The sequence below is a fragment of the Macrobrachium rosenbergii genome, chromosome 17 (assembly GCF_040412425.1).
Source record: "Macrobrachium rosenbergii isolate ZJJX-2024 chromosome 17, ASM4041242v1, whole genome shotgun sequence".
Classification (NCBI taxonomy): Eukaryota; Metazoa; Arthropoda; class Malacostraca; order Decapoda; family Palaemonidae; genus Macrobrachium; species Macrobrachium rosenbergii.
Window position 1 is genome coordinate 26815765 of NC_089757.1, and position 12500 is coordinate 26828264.

The following is a 12500-nucleotide window of genomic DNA, read 5'->3' on the forward strand; positions in this document are numbered from 1 at the left end:
TTCTTATGCCGGGGATGGGGGGCAGGGGTCAGGTGAGGGATTGCGGGTGGGTGTGCCAGGGTAGGGATAGGAGTGATGGTTAGGGTCGGGGAGGGAGGTGGTCATATAAAGAGAGAGAGAAAGAGAGAGGAGAGGAGGGGGTTGTAGAAATTCCCCAGTCACGCACAAATCCAGCCTTAAAAAGAATTTCATGTGCGACCCTTTTTTCTCCTCTCTCCTCTCTCTCTCTCTCTCTCTCTCCTCTCTCTCTCTCTCTCTCTCTCTCTCTCTCTCTCCCCATTACTTTTCTGGTCAGATCCTTCTTACTTTTATCTCCTCCTTTCTCAGGGTGAAGAGCCCAGATATATATATATAGATAGATAAAGAGATATATATATATATATATATATATATATATATATATATATATATATATATATATATATATATAAAGCTAATATACATTACATCAGGGCTATTATCTTTAGAGCGACTGACCAATCAAAGGGGGAATTTTGGATACATCTTAATGCTAAGTAAAAGTAACTTCGCTTCAAAATTAGAGCTCATTATTATTATTATTATTATTATTATTATTATTATTATTATTATTATTATTATTATTATTATTATTATTCCATTCTCGGTTTCCCTCTTACTTTTTCCGAGAGATTTCTTTTCCACCCCGGAGGCTCTTGGTGTTCATAAAGAAGCGGGAAGAACCTGCCACAAAAAGAACGAAAGAAAGAAAAAAAAGAAGGGGGCGCTTTTATACGTTGCGCTGCATTGTTGGAATGTTTGCCGTTGCTCGGCAGAGAGAGAGAGAGAGAGAGAGAGAGAGAGAGAGAGAGAGAGAGAGAGACGGGACTATTGAGGTAATACTTTTACAATGTGTTTGTGAGTTCGTTCGTTCGTTTCATGCAGTTTTTAATGGAAGCGTTTCCCGATCTGGAAGCAAAAGTATACAGGTTCATTGATAAATGAAAACATTTGCTTTATATTTATTTAAAATTTGTGGAAGCGTCTGGAAACCGGAGACAGATTCGAGATCGTAGGATAGAGAGAGAGAGAGAGAGAGAGAGAGAAGAGAGAGAGAGAGAGAGAGAGAGAATGTACACTGAATGCCACTGAACAAAAATGTGGGGATCCCAGCGCTCGAGCTTAGGAAGAGGGAAGCAAGAACAAAGTGTCTGGAGAGGAGAGAGAGAGAGAGAGAGAGAGAGAGAGAGAGAAAGTCTTGAAGAGGGAAGAGTATCGATTCCACGAGGGGATCTCCAGAAGCGAGTCTTCCCAACTGCTGTTCTCAGAGATACCGAATTACTGTTTCTTGTAAGTGTTTGCTCCTCTCTCTCTCTCTCTCTCTCTCTCTCTCTCTCTCTCTCTCTCCAAGACGAGAACAAAGAAAATATCTTTATGTTTGATCTAGTTTTTCGTACAATATCTTTCATATTTTTTTCCACAGAAATTATGAACAGGATCTTAAACGTGTTGTGCCTTTCGTATTTCGTAAGCGGCTGATTTTCGTAGTGTGGGATATTTCAGTTTTCATTTCATTCGTATGGAAACTTTCAAGTCTTATTCAGGACCCCTAGGTGTTCATATAAATGTGTTCACCTAAGCAATGAACTATATACTTTGTATAGAAGGGCATTTGGCCAGTAACCTTGAGAAGACTTGCTTAAAAAAACTATATATATATATATATATATATATATATATATAAAATATATATATATATATATATATATATATATATATATATATATATATATACATTATATCTGTCTATATATACATACACACACACACATATATATATTATATATATATATATATATATATATATATATATATATATATATATATATATATATATATAGAGAGAGAGAGAGAGAGAGAGAGAGAGAGAGAGAACTGAATAAAATCTTGAAAATATCCTAGGAATATGGCGAAGGGAGACAAAGAAGAAAGAAGAAAAGAAAAAGAGAGAGGAAGGAGGAGGAAGGCGTATTTGTCTTTCCTCAAAGTTCTCCAACAACTTTTTATTCATAGTTCATAGTCGCACTCCCCTTAACATCAACAACCAGAGGCGCCCCGTCTCTTTCTCCCCACCCTTCCTTCTCGTCCAAATCTTCACCTCAATGTTCTTTTCCTTCCTCAGACATCTTTACTATCACTTTGCAGTGTTTTGTTACTTTCCTGTAAGTAAATTCTTTGACCCAAAAATGATGATGATTGTTGAATTGAATTGAACTGGAAATAGAATTTAGGCCAAAGGCCAAGCACTGCGGCCTATGAGGTCATTCAGAGCTGAAACGGAAATTGACAGTAAAAGGTTTGAAAGGTGTAACAGGAGGTAAAACTCGCAGTTGCACTATGAATCAATTGTTAGGAGAGGGTGGAGAGTAAGATGGAAGAAAGAGAATATGAAAGGAGGTACAGTAAAAGGAACGAAAGGGGTTGCAGCTAGGGGCCAAAGGCACGCTGCAAAGAACCTTAAGTAATGCCTACAGTGCCCCGCAAATGTGCACTGAGGGCACATACCCGGATGATGATTTTTGCCTGTGTTCCTACCGATAGTAATCCTGAGAGTTATTTTTAATGCTCCTTATGTTAATATCGATTATAATCATTTCGCTGCTCTTTGACGATAAGAATTATGTTAATGGCTTTTATTTTGAAAGTGGGCATAGGTTTCATTTATTCACTTTGATGCCTTAATTTATTTATTGTATCTCTTATTTTTCTGACTTCGTTTGATCATAGGTTTATCTTTTTATTTTTAACTGAAATTTTGGGAGCCTGTTGTGCAAGTGAATGTCTCGAATTTTGTTGATTCTGAAAATAGTAAATCATTTGTCGTTGATGGCTGTTTTCTCTCTCTCTCTCTCTCTCTCTCTCTCTCTCTCTCTCTCTCTCTCTCTCTCTCTGTTCAGTCATTCCGTTCATGCATTTAAGAAACTCCTAATCATTCTTGTCACGTATTTATAATAATTAGGGCATAATTGTTAACCCCCTTCTCTGTTACCTGTACATAACCTGCAGAAGAAGGGTCACTCACTTCCTACGGGGCCAAGACCATTTGCCGTTTCTTTCACGTCTGGACTTGATATGGTCACTGGGTAGCCAAAGTGGGTCCTGGGTAGCCCTTCCTGCCGGCCTCTACGTAAAACATCTCCAATCTCTGACTTGAAAATGTATTTACTCTCATTTTCAACACGATATTTACTTTGTTCATATACATGGAATATTTTGGGAAATGCTTCTTCGGCCTTCCTGAATTCCCATCCTCATCGCAGTCAGCCCAATTGAGTGTTGATTGGGATTCTTTTCAACAAACGCTTTACCGCTATTGTTTTACTTGATGACGGCAAAGGCACTATGTATGTAGTCGTGAAGAGGAACTTGCCAATGAATATATATATATATATATATATATATATATATATATATATATAACGTATATGTATATATATATATATATATATATATATATATACATATATATATATATATATACATACATACATACATACATACATTCACACATACATAGCTTTGTACACCTGTATGATAGAATGCGCACGCATGCTATCTTGTAATTAAAGTTAGTTATCGGAATAAATTCATTTTCAATAAGTGATATTTCCTTTTAGTGATTTTAATTTCGCATTGCAAATTTCATGGAATAAAAAAAAAATCACCGGTGCTCGAAGAAAAATTCGTGACCCCACTTGGGCCCATCTGTGAAGACTTATCAAATAACCCGTGGTGTGAAAATACGAACGGAGAATATAGGAAAAAAAGATAAAAGGAACACAGAAAAAGTCTCTGGAAAATGAACCAAAGAGAAACTCTCCTGAGGAATTCTGAATTCTGAGGAAGAAAAGTTCGTGAGTAAAAAAAAAAAAAACACTATATTCCAAATACTGTTTTTAAAGGCATGCAGACAATGGCAGTCACGATAAACAAATAGAGAAAAAAGTGCGTTTTATCTAAGATCCAAAGACTAAAACTTAAGTTTTTCGTGCTAGACGTTTTACAGAAACATACAGGCGACTGTAGTCTTTCCAGAGAGCGTTGTATGAATGCTAATTGAAGATAACTAAACCTGTACAGAACATGATTCCTCCATATTGCTCGGTACGCGGAGGTCGCAATAAACATGTAACTGGACATTACCGCAAAAAAAAAGTGAAGAGAAAATAAATATTAAATATAAAAAAAAACAAAATGTTCCTAGTCAACTAAATGAGCTTTGATGAACTTACAAATGTATGTCTGATAATTACAGTAGGTCGTAATGTTAGGACAAATGCAAAAAATCGGTTCATTTTGTGTCATTGGTGGAAAGTGTGACGATGATGATGATGATGATGATGTAAATACTGTTTATATTTTTATCTATTTCTTCTTCATTTTTTTTTCTCCATCATTCAATCTTGCATATACCAAAGATATATCAATATTTTTCCTTTATCCTGTGTGTAGCTTTTTGTTTGAATATTCATTGTAGACGTTCTATGTAATTCAATTTCGCTTTTTATTTTGACTGAAAGCTTTTTCGAAAATTGTTATGATTTATTTGTTCTGTTATTTCTTATATTCGAAGATATTAACAGTCCATAATTATTCTATGTGATACTGGATCCCACTTCCAAAAATTAATAATTTTTGCAGACATATCTATTAATTTGATTTGACAGTTTTCCACACCAAGTATAGATTTGGACAGTTTCATTATTTTTTTATATGTGGTAGAAATATATTTTCACGTTTTTACTTTGTTAAACAGACCCGTAATAAGTTTTCTGTTATGTTATTTAGTAGATTCTGAAGTCAGTTGTATTTTATCTCTTTCGTTTTCCCAATCAAATATAGCTTTAATGTTTTATCGTTTTCTGCCAAAGCTGATATTTTCTTTTAACATTTTCCCAATCAAATATGGCTTTAAATACTATTTTTTTTTTTTTGTATATTGTAATAACAAATGATTTTATATGAATAATTCTTAGACTCTTTACGTGTCCAGTACGGGGTACGATGACGTCATCGACCCTGGGACTTGTGTCATGTGTGTGGATGAGATATGCGGTTGCCAGAAATATTTTAGTTTTTATTTTGAATGTCTGATTCAAGACGAAACTCATACGTGTATGAACAAAATATATTGCTCTCCCTTTTATCTACGGAAAACAGATTTATTCCTATTTTGTTAGAATTGATTTGTGAATATATATATATATATATATATATATATATATATATATATATATATATATATATATATATATATATATATATATATATATATATATTTTTATAATATATACATATATATATGTATATACATACATAAATATACATATATATATGTATATATAATATATATGTATGTATGTATATACATATGTATATATACATATATGTATATATATAATCACATTTTATATTCTTAAATGGACATATCAGAGAGTGTTTTGATCATTCATAGTTCACTGGAAATGTATTTCTGTGTATTATTCATTCCCTGAATGGTCGATTCGTTGACGGAGGACGCTACGTCCTGTAAAGAAAAAAAAAGTTGTCCATGTTAGTAGACCCATGAAAACGTGGCCTGCAATGACCTGACATTTTTTATTCATTTAAACTGACCACATCTTTTTCACTATAATAATTGTCGACCCTTTAGATGCCACGCCTTTTGGATTTGTTAAAATCGATTTCTGAAGCATACGAAGAGGTCTGGAATTCCATTTCATTTTTCTGAAAGAACTGTTGGGTTCATGTGAGGTGAAATCTCTTCTCTCTGCTCCGCTCTGTTATCGAGGACTTTTGGTCATTTTCGCTGCATTCTTAATATCTTTAATATACAGTTTTATTTGTAGTGTAATGGTGGATCTATTCGCAATGCAATCATGCCCCGCACTTGTTATTTTGGACGAAGATAAACAATTGAGAGACAGGTAGTACCTTGAAACGAATGTTTCTGTCCTGTGTAGCGAGTGGAGCAGAGACGAAAGTTTTCAAGTTTTTCCGAATCGACGGACCTACCATTATATCCTTCTTCCCTCAACCCCTTCATCATTTCCTTTTGACGGTTGTCCACAGCTTTGCAGTGGTTGGAATCATATCATGTCGAAAATGGTGTAAATAATGCTATATGTCATAACGATTGTGTTTTATTTATAACCTTCAAGATATTTAGAAGAAGTTTTAACTCTATGTTGCTGTAATGGTTCTCGAATAATGTTTTTTTTATTTACTCTTACTGTCTTCCACAATGAATTTCAAAATTTTCCTGTAAGACGATTGTAAACAATGTTCACTTGTAATTAGAACAAGTTATTAATATTCAGCTTCTTCAGTGAAATGGCTTCGTAAAAATGAAAGAAAGAGCGAACCAATACAAGTTGTCACTTCCGTTCATTAGTTTTGACGGAAGATCCATGGCCCACTTCCGGAGTAACTTCGGTACGAGTAGTAGGTCGCCATCTTAAAATGACAACAAACTTTGTTTTTATACTTTTGATAGTGTTACCGCAAAAATCGGTCTATCCATAACCAAGAACTGTGGTGAAATGACATAACACAGGCGAAGGAACAGCGAAGTTACCGGTGTACAGCAAGATCACTGCCTCTGAGTTCCAAGGTAAGCTGTGATTGATATTCCCTTCACCTGTGTGTTGCATTACATTGTCGTCCTAATGGCGCTACTGATTGTAGGACCTTAGTTTCAAGGTATCCATAATGGAATAGGGAAAATGAAGGAAAGCGGAGTTCTCCCATATGTTTTGGGTCAGTTTTGGGTATTTTGTATGGTGTTTTTCGGAGAAAGGGTGTTTCATAGAGCGCTTATTACAGGTAACGGCAATTCTACAGAGGAGTTCCGCGCAGTGATATCGCATATTAATGAAACTCTTTGTCTGAACAATACAGAAAAGGGTGTATGTAATGCAGTGCAGAGGAGATAACTTGAGAAATTTACCGAGGTAAAATGAGAATTTTACCGTCTTGTGTTCATGTTTATGCGTTCATCCCGTAGGGGCTAGTACTAAACACGGTGTCCCGCTGAGTTTTTCTGTACAATTATCCAGGTAACCCACAGGGTAATTAAGCGTTGTATATTTATTTTGAACATAATAAGAATCAAGGTCTGAATTAGCAGAAACTTTCCTAGGGTTGTGGGCGCGTCCTCTGTTCATTTCATACAACCTACAGGCCTATGTATTTTCACTTAAGCAACCGGGCCTAAACCTGGTATGTTCATAACCTACATACAAAATTCAAGGTTAAGTATCCCCACTCATTATCGCCTTGCTTACCTTTCCCTGTGGCCTTTTTTTTTAATTTTGTTTTTTATTAAGGTAGTGGGAAGGTTGTTTTTTTCCAGCCATACCAGTTGCGAGGGATTGGCCGTCTGTCAGGTAGCACGTTAGTAGGTTAGCTTAAGTTATGATGTATTTTGGTACGCAAAATGTTTAAGCAAATATAGCCGACTGGTGTATGTACGAGTGAGGTAAAATTGCTCACTTCCTTCTCACCAGGTGTTTTCTCGGTCAGCGTTGGTGGCTGTTAAATATCACGTGACTACCTCACTGTAACAATTACCCAAGTGGTAGTTTTCGTCAGCGGATGAGTGAGTTCAGCTATATGCAAAATAATGTTCCTTATTTTATGATACGATTATTTAAAACTATATCGCCAGTGACGCGAGGGTGGGGATGATTGTCACGGAAGTATATTATAATTTGAATTCTGACTGACTGATAGTATTATTATTATTATTATTCAGAGGATGAAACCTACTCATATGAAACAAGCCCACAGGGGCCATTGACTTGAAATTCAAGTTTCCAGAGAATATTAAGGTGTTCATTAGGAAGAAGTAAGAGGAGGTAAAAGGCAAATACAGAAAGAAGAGATCCCACTCATTAAAAAAGAAAAAATAGATTAATAAATAAATAGATAAAAATGCATTGAAATGCAAGGAGAATAGTATTAGGGAAGCAATGCATTGCACCTTTACTGGAACTTTTGAAGTTCCAATTGCACGACGTACTCTGGGTGGCTGTTCCACAGCCATGTTAAGATGAGCATTGTTAGTATCTGAAAATGTCAGTCTCAAATACGGAGGCCAGACCGAGTTTCGGAGAGGCCATCAGAATTTTGAGACTGATTCAGTTAACCATGCTCCAAAACAACAAAATGATGTTATCAACGCTGAAAATCAATATTTCCTGAAAGTATATATACAAAATTAAATATAAAAATGCTTTTCGTTAAACAGTCTAGCTAACTTATGAATACATTTACTCCAGGGGAACATTAATGACAACTGGTCGTATCTGTGAAGGTATTTTACACTCGCTTCTGCGGTTTTAAAAACCTGCATTAAATTTTAAAAAGCATTAAATTTTAAAAACCTGCATTAAATTTTAAAAAGCATTAAATTTCAAAAACCTGCAATAAATTTTAAAAAGCAATACATTTTAAAAACCTGCATTACATTTTAAAAAGCACTAAATTTAAAAAACCTGCATTAAATTCTAAAAAGCTGCATTAAAGTTTAAAAAATCCTGTCCAACTGTCCTGGACAGGGAATAGTTACTCCCATCCTGGCTGTGGGAACGAAGGACCCTGGCAGTGGGAACGAAGGAAACGCCTTCTGAAGTCCATAGGACAAATGTATTGACTAGCTAATGACCTGCAAAGGCTTCGAAGACAAGGGAGCAAGGCAGCCGTGGCGAAATGTCTAGGTTGACCCGACATAAAAAAAAAAACTCCTTGGGTTAAGCGTGTGGGGCAAAGGGCAATTTCCTATCTTCGTTTCATAGTAATGTAGACCATGTATGTGGCAGATCGGATTTTGAGGATTTAGAAAATTTTTTGGTTATTACTAAAATTTACAGGAGAGTTGCCATATCCCGTATGGGGTAGTGCCGTCAGTGCATCTTATGCGGTGCACTGCAGGCATTACTTAAAGTTCTTTGCAGAGTCCCTTCTGCCCCTAGCTGCAACCCCTTTCGTTTCTTTTACTGTAACTCCTTTCGTATTCTTTTTCTTCCATCTTACATTCCACTCCCTTCTAACAATTGATTCATAGTGCAACTGCTTTGAGGTTTCCCTCCTGTTACACCTTTCAAACCTTTTACTGTCAATTTCCGTTTCAGCGCTGAATAGGTCCCAGCGTCTGGCCTGTGGTCTAAATTCTGTATTCAGTTCAATTCAACGAGAGTTGCCATACCATGTTTATCTAACTTTTGAAATATAGGGAACATGTGCTTGTAAGCTTTTGAAATCCTGTTTCCGCACCGTATATTTATACTAATTTCGTTCGTAAGAAAACTGCATGAGGGTATAGTTGAAATCCAACCTTGTAAGAGCATAAGGAACCGGTCACATTTTCCCGAGATGTAACAGAGTTCCGGGACCTTTCCCTGAAAAAAGCGGGACGCCATATGTTAAAAAATAACCATTGACTTTTCTTGAAAATAATCTCAATGTTTCCCACACCCAAATTACCTTGAAGGTTCCGATTTACCTAACCTAACCTAACCCAACCCAACCCAACCTAACTCAACCTAACCTAACCCAACCTAACCTAATCTAGGGTATGGCAATACTAGCATACATCTCAGGAATTTGCGAACCGGCTAAGTTAGTTGTCTGAAGCAAGAGAACTGAACGCTGTAAATCACCCAAGGAATTTATTTATATTTTAGCAATCTTAAGGTTTTGCCCAAGGTAAAAATATAAACGTTTCAGTTAAAGTCCATATCAAACTAAAATCCAAGTGACAGACATGTGGAACACCTGAATGTTACAGCAATGCTCTCGACATACTTCCTACCTACGCAGGGTAAACCGCCATTAATTTGATTTTTTAAAATGGTAATAGGCTGAAGTTATTTTTTGTCGAGCAGCATTTAATTCAGCCTTTTATAGTAATGTACTCTGGACAACAGCCAAGTTTTTCCGAACGCAGGTAGCTATCTTGGTTAAGGATTCGGGTATACAATTGCTTGAGCTCACGTCAAGGGCGTGGTTAATTTCTGTAAGGCAGACCTGTTGTTCAGGTTATAAAATTTTCAAGGTTTATTTTGGTCCCGATCAAAATTTTTGGCCAGCCCTAAATTAAAGTTTTCAGGTACTGTTCTTAGGCAGTTTGTCATAACTTGATGTACGTGGACCCTATAGGACCAACGGTAAGATGAAATTAGCACTATTTTGGACTGTGTGAATTGACTAATGTTGTAAACGACCGTCAAACCTCTTACTCGCCCTAGTTCCATTTTCCTTATTCCTACATCTCTCAACTGTTTCAAATCCGTAGGGGGGGGAGGGTAGTGCCGTCAGTGCGCCTCATGCGGTGCACTGTAGGGAAAACTTAAGGTTCTTTGCAGCGTCCCTTCGGCTCCTACCTGCAAGCCCTTTCGTTCCTTTTACCGTACCTCCTTTCATATTCTCTTTCTTCCACCTTACTTTCCACCCGTTACTAACAATTGATTCATAGTGCAACTGCGAGGTTTTCCTCCTGTTGCACCTTTCAAATCTTTCTGCTGTCAATTTCCGTTTCAGCGCTGAATGACCTCATAGATCCCAGTGCTTGGCCTTTGGCCTAAATTCTATATTCAGTGCAATTCAATTCAACTGTTTCAAAAGGATTGCCAATTACTTTCTTTCGGTTAGACTAGACAGAAATCTTAAACCTTCTTTACGGTGTTTAATTCACCGAGGGGCTAAAGGCTGATCTTCCAATTGGCCTTGGTTGAGCCAAGCAGGGTGTCTCACTGCTGTGGCATTGGTGGGGCATTGCTGTGCCCTTGATCAACTGGGTTGTGACCAGCAACCTCATACGTTGTATAGATTCCATACATATGAACCTACCACATCTTATGGAAAAGACAATAGTTTGAAAACATTGTTACTTGATAGTTGACTGCTAATCAGTTAACTAGGCTTCGCCTGGTCGAGATCATCTCTACAAAACATTGTCATGGTTTGCGAACTCTTAGGGAATTGCTAAAGTTCTTAGCAGTACTTAATTAAAAGTTCCTTACAACTGTGTGGTAGCATACAAATCTCATGATGCAAAATGGCATCATTACGTTTTCAATTGCTTTAGTGAAACTAGTATATTAAGGGATCTTTCCTAGATAGCGACCCCCCGGTTGTGGCGTGTTTAGTACGAGCACTTTGGGGGTTACCGTAAAAACAAAAACAAAAGACTGCAAATATCTCGAAGATAATGACCCCCAAGAAATATTAGTCCTAGATAACGACCCACGAAAACCCTTGGGGGTCACTATCTAGGAAAGATCCATATTATGATTTATCATACGTAATTTCTTAACGATTCTTTATCAGCGTCAAGGCAGATGGGAGTCGATGGTCTGATGGTGAAAAAGGGTTAATAATTTTTATTATAATGTGATGGTGAGAAACTACAATTATTCATTGTGGTCCGGCGTTAAACCCTTATTTTATTACGGTTGTTTTCAGTGTTCCTTGCTTATCAGTGAATTATTTTAATAAGAAAATAATAGGTTTCAAATTGTAGGATAACTATTACATTGTGAGAGTTAGCACGAAAGGTGTACTTAGATAATGTTGTGTACATTTCTCAATGTTTTATGTGGATCATTATGACAACTGTTTTGACTCCTAACAAAAGTATACTTATAAAGTATACTCTTGCCTTATCAATTTTCATACTCATGAGAATGTTATGTTACTTGCCGGGGAGTGGCCCGTAAGCTTTCGACACTTGTACTTCAGGGGCAAAGAAAGCTTGTATTTTCACAAGATAATGGTTTGCTAAATCGCGAAACCTACATTGGTCATAGGTAGTTTGGAAAAGCAATAGCTTTAAGATACTGGGAAATAAGTAAGCGTGAATTTGTTTCGTTCGCGGAGGCCTTTCTCTTTAGTTTTCAAGTTTTGGCGCCAGATCATATTTAAGGCTATATTGTGAACGTTACAGTATAGTAGCTTCAATCATTTTAGGAAAAACTGTGGAATACATGGACAGGCTTATTTGCAGACTCCTTGAGAATCAACGGAGAATGCCAACATACTCAAATAGCTTTTTTCACCAACAAGCTATTTCCCTTATAGAGGGTGGTTCAGAGATAAGTAAGGCACTGATCATAGCCGAATCCAGGTAAAAAAGTCAAGACTGTAACTATCATAAAGATAATGACCCCCCAAGAAATATTGCGACTTTTTTCCTGTGACTTTTTTTCCTAGCCAAAGTGACTTTTTCCTACCCAAAACTGACATTTTTCCCAGCCAAAATTGACTTTTTTTCCTGTGACTTTTTTCCTGTGACTTTATTACCGGCCACCTCATAGCCACATTCAGGTTTTAAATGATGATTCAAGACTGAGTTGCCTGGGCTGAAAACCTCCACAGCACCAGCTGTTAAATTCACTTACACAAAGACTCGTCCCTACGAAGCCAGCAATCCCCTACACATACTTACACCACTTAACTCTTTATTGCAAGCGCTCTTAGCA

General features: G+C 36.7%; 1 long non-coding RNA gene across 1 annotated transcript in view; it reads left to right on the plus strand.

Moving 5' to 3' along the window:
• Positions 1–6448: 6448 nt before the first annotated feature.
• Positions 6449–12500, plus strand: part of LOC136847812 (uncharacterized) — a 185827-nt gene continuing 179775 nt past the window's right edge. Inside the window, exon 1 of the long non-coding RNA XR_010855850.1 lies at positions 6449–6631. This is a non-coding gene — a long non-coding RNA (uncharacterized lncRNA). The remainder of the gene's footprint in view (positions 6632–12500) is intronic.